At 40.9% G+C, this 5,427-nt stretch overlaps 1 long non-coding RNA gene across 1 annotated transcript; it reads left to right on the forward strand.

The window, feature by feature from the left end:
• The first annotated feature begins 219 nt into the window (after positions 1 to 219).
• Positions 220 to 2,304, forward strand: LOC134585365 (uncharacterized). The gene is made up of 2 exons (XR_010086516.1): positions 220 to 539; positions 1,808 to 2,304. It is a non-coding gene; the product is annotated as an uncharacterized LOC134585365 (long non-coding RNA).
• Positions 2,305 to 5,427: the final 3,123 nt, after the last annotated feature.

The following is a 5,427-nucleotide window of genomic DNA, read 5'->3' on the forward strand; positions in this document are numbered from 1 at the left end:
TATGGGACAAGGTGAGGGAAAGTGCACTATGGGACAAAGGGGAGGGGGGGGGGGAGACACTATGGGAGGGGGTGGAAAATACTATGGAAAGGGGGGAACACTATGGGAGGGGGGGAAATTTCCTTCTTAAAATGAGGTGCGTGTTATACGCCGGGGCGTGTTATACGCCGATAAATACGGTAATTTGAATGGGATCGGTTGCTTTCTGCTGTCGTTTCCTGTTCATTAACCCATGCCATACTATTGGCTCCAGTTCGGGTTGTTTAAATGTGTATGTGCTTGCGTCTACTGGGGTTAATACTGATATAGGCCCCAGGGTATTCCTTCGCATTGACAGACAAAATGTCTTAAAATTGCTAGTTTGTACAGGGACGGGTGAGTAATGTAACAAGCATGTGCACTCCCAAGATCGTTCAGTAAATCTGGCATTTACAAACCTTGTAATTTTTTCTTCAGGTAGGTGTGTTTAAAGAAGCACTCTAAGCACCAAAACTATTACAGCCCACTGCAGAGGCCAGACTGCGAGGACCCCGATAAGTGTCTGTAACGGATCGACGGGCAACCCGACTGGGTACCTCCGTTAAAGGATGCTCCTAGACACCACAATCACCGCACCGGAGAAGCATATACATTCTCTCAAGCATATGAATGCTATAAACAGCTGAATAGGCAAAGCCATACGAATAGGTTTATACTCCCAGTAGTCAAACTTGAACAGCATACAATAAATCCTTCCCCAATAATGAGATGACACTTCACTTTGAGGGTTAAGCAGGATCTTCAGATTTATTCACACCACCTCCTTTTAAGACATTCTCCCATGCAAGGGAGGGATTTACAATAATTATTACAATAGCCAATCCCATAGATGTTACCTCCCACACATCTCCTCCCCTTAGATTAACACTTAACATAATTATACAGTACACACTTTTCTCCAATTCTTGGATGTACACCAAATATGGGGGGTACACCTTTAAATATGGTAGCCCTGATCTGGGTGAGGAACATATCCAAAATTCACCCAGATCAGACCAGGGGTTCGGGAGTTATGGGCATGTAAAGATTCGACCGACCGCATGGGTAAAGTATCCGAAAATAGTTCCATGTATTTTGGCCCTGCGGTCGGTCACAGAAAATGGAATGAAAACACACGAATTGACTGGGTTATGGAGCTTGGGGAGGATTCGTATGAATCCCCTTGTTCGTGGGATCCTTTCTACCGAACGGCGGGCCGTTCGGTAGTTTCTGCACGAATTGCTGGAAGTCTGGAGGTCTTAGCGGTGTTTGCCTAGTCAAGTGTCCGATTTTAGTTCCAGACACTCGACGGCAAAACACAGCTGTTCGGGAGTTTAAGATGGCCGCCGCCACGTGTTTGTTTCCCGAATGGCGGCCACCCAGAGGACAAAGAACACATACATAGATTGCCAATGACCCGTTTGCAACATTGTTGCAACCGGTAATTGGAGGCACACTTATTCCTGGGGGGTCTGGTTGTTCGGTAGTTTCACTCAATATAATATATGGAGTGATTCTACCGAACAATTAGTTGAATGCTGAATACACATATACAATTTAACCGAACACATAATAACATACATAATATTTAAGACAGCCTGAATGCAATCTGCTACACAGTCTTAAAGGGGCATTGTTCCTAAAAGTCATATGTCCATGGATGGCCCTTAAAGGGCCAGTAGCAGCAATAGAAAATACCACATGCCCAAATATTGCATTCAAATGTACAAATTTACCAGGGGCCATAGTCAGCAGGTAGGAGGCGTGTGACAGTGTCACACAGTGCAAGTGGTTTTGGTGCCTAGATGCTGCCCCTGCTGTTTAACAGCCACTCGATGCACACTGACTGACAAATGTAACATTGCAATTTCTCACATTCAGACAGCCACTGGAGGGTCTCCTAAAGAAAACAAAATGTAGAGTCTTCACGTTTGGCTTGAAGACGTGATATAAAGCTTCTCTGAGAATCTTATGATGCACTGTGCCAATTGCCAAGCTTGTACAGTAGGGCTCTCAATGCTTCATCCATCCTGATAATCTCAGCCACAGTGAGACCAGGATATTGCTTGATGAAATGTGAGGTGGTCAGAATCTGAAAAAAAGCACCAGGAGCACTTGTTATAAAGGGATTTATGTACTTCTGTTTTCTTTAATGCCGATCTGTCATTTTCAGGGAGTTTTGCAAAGACCCCCAAAAGTACCCTCTCTCACTCTCTGGTGATGGTCTGGGAGCTGGAGGGTGAATGGGAAGGTATTATGGATTTATAATAAAGCGCATTTCATCGTCCTGTTTTATTAGCTGTGTTGTGAATAAAGGAGACATTTGTGGATAGTTGTACTTACCTGAAGATGTCCCTCATTGCTGCCACCATTTTTGCCCTGTGCATCCTCTTCAGCTCCAGCCGGCATGTTAATGCTGTATTACGTTGGAGGATCCCGCATAGATTAAGGTCTGGATCCCAAGTGACGGCTGCTGGCCTTGGACAAAAGTTGAAGACCTAGCTCCAACTTTCGTCAACCTCAGATTAACCATGAGACAAACTAGTCACTACTTTGTCTAATGTCATGTTTGGATTGAAGTCAGGATAAAAATGGTATCAGTGAAATTCTGAGAGTTATTATAATTGGCCACCCAGTAAAGAGGGCTTTGTTAGGGTTAGAAATGTTAGCAGTGCCAAAGGGGGGTGCTGGGCAGCATGGCGACTGTCATTTCTGCCAATAGGTCTATAGGGAGCAAGTAAGCGGCATGTCTCCTCAAATACCATATAGGTTCCCTGATAATGTGGAAAAAGGATACACAATGCCTATGAATGTCAATATTAACTTCCTATATGGCAAGAATATAGCTAATTCCACCAGAAATTGCTGTTAAAATAACCAAATGAAAAGACTTGAATTGCCACATTGTCTCTTACAAATGTTATGTCATAATGGGGTAACTAGTTTGCGGGCACTATTTGTCTGTAATTTAATTCTTTACAAATATAGGGTTTTTGCCGTTGTGGACTGCACACTTTGTGAAATTGCTAGCTGAAATTTGTCAAAAACATCAATTAAATATAACAATCAGATTTGGCAGAGGTTGGTAATAAAATGGTTAATTGCAAAGTTCTCCTAGTTAAATAACCTTAGGGAGAGGGGTCTACTTTCTACAAACATGTGCAGCGGATCTGTATTAAGTGACTGCTATTAATGTTCTAATCCCAGCAGACAAAATGTGGCAAATAGTTACCTTTTAAAACCATTACATCACTCTGTACAGTACTTTGCCTATAATTAAAAAAAAAAAAAAAAAAAAAAACTTGCCAAATTAAGCATTTTTCAGCAATCTGGACAATAATGGGATCTGAAATTTGGGACTAAATGTGTAAATAGAATTATTGTGGGAAATAAAATCGTAATTTAAAAAGAAAAAGATTGATTTTGTAACTATGTGCTATGCATACACATAAGCTATCAGTAGGAAGACCCAGCCTAGTCTTTAAACCAGTGTTTCCCAACCCAGTCCTCAAGGCACACCTACCAGTCCAGGATTTAAGGATTACCCAGTTTTGTCTAAGGTGTTTTTTCTTTTTTTTTTTTTTCTAAAAACACCTTAGATAAAACTGGGTAATCCTTAAATCCTGGACTGGTAGGTGTGCCTTGAGGACTGGGTTGGGAAACACTGCTTTAAACCACACCCGCGGTCTAGGTTTGGTCATTGGATCCTAGACTGTTAGTTTGCCTTGATGACTGATGATGATGTGAACCACTGCTTTAAAAAAAAAAAAATCTATATAGATAACAGGTGACGCATCATAACTTTCCATTTCTTTTCTAGACTATCAGCTTTTACAGCGTCTAGATAAATGCCATTAAAGTGAGACATTATAAGTGTGTTTTAAACTCCCTTAGTAAGCTTGCAGACCTGGTTGGCATCTTGGCAGATAGCTCCCAGTGTGCTCAGCCAACCAATATCTTTCAAACCACACTCCGTCTTTACCAATCTGAGACTTTCAAACAGGGAGTGTGAGTGTGTGTCTTGGCTGCTTATAAATAGCTCAAATCATTTCAGCACAATATTCTTTTATTTTGACTAGTTGCCATAGAGATGAGAACATTATTTTTTTCTACTGATTGAAGGAATGTCACGTGATTTAACCATTTCGGGTTAAAATCTACAGAAATGTTGGTACACGGACTGCCAGCCTTTTTACTGAAAACAATATACTTTACTAATAATATAAGTGTAATTATAATATAAAGAATGTCTGATGCAAGAATATATTGGAAAAATACTGTAACTGGACAATTGGCAATAATTCACAGAATGTGCTAAAGGCTATGATAGGAAAGACATGCTTTAAAGGATATTCACTGCTTCTTAGAAGTGGTTATGGTGCAGCCTTTCAAGTTTCAATTTTGAAATGTTGCTTATACATAGTAACAAAACAAACGTGGCTTAGGCAGCCCAGAGCTCCATTTCAAACTGCATAATGTTGGTCCTGTGCGCCAACGGCGAACAATATATGGTGCAAGTAAAATCCCCCACACAAGGGACGGGAGATAAAGAGAGGCAATATAACACGATTACATTGGTGATAATAGTGTAGGTATAAAATATTGGCTACAATTTGGGGTCATTTAGTGACCGAATAATCTACATTTTCTTAAAGACAGAAGGCGAATATTTGCTTATCTTTCTTTACTGAAACTCCCAGCAGCAAAGAAATAGTTAACTGTGTAAAAAAGTTTAGCCAACCAGCATGCATCACAGTAATATAAACTGCTATCAGGCTCCTCCCAACTCCTCTTTCTTGATGTAGCGGAACAGCCGTAAAGTCAAACAGGTAAACGAAGAACAGAGCGATGAGTAACGATGTAAGATCAAGTAGGAGAAAACCAGTAGCTCAACAGGTGGAGGAAACTTTAAACAAGGATGATGAAAGATAATGAAGAAGATAATGTTCAAATCGAATGCAAGAAATACGAAGTTACCAATCAAATGACAAGTATAGGTTAAATAAGGACAAGCCAAAAGAATGCTAGCCACCAAATTAGAAATGGAGGCACTACGAGATACTTACCTAGAAGGGTGTGTAAAGGTATCTCAGGCTGGGAAAATATTCGCCTCCTGTCTTTAATAAAATTTAGATTATTCTGTCACTAAATGTTAGAATAATTTCGAATTTTACGGCAAGACAGGAGGCTTTACATTTGCTGTTTTAACATGGATAGAGAAACATATTAAGACTGCCTAAAATAATCAGACCAATCAGCGGAGGATAAAATCTCCGCCAGGGAGCCTCCAGCCACAACTGCAGAGGAAGCGGCAGCGCCCCTAACAGAGCGAGCCTCAAAAGATGCATCAATGCCAGCTAGAGCTAGAAGCCATTTAATCCACCAAACAATATTAGGGCAGGACACTGG

Source organism: Pelobates fuscus, chromosome 2 (assembly GCF_036172605.1).
Source record: "Pelobates fuscus isolate aPelFus1 chromosome 2, aPelFus1.pri, whole genome shotgun sequence".
NCBI lineage: Eukaryota > Metazoa > Chordata > Amphibia > Anura > Pelobatidae > Pelobates > Pelobates fuscus.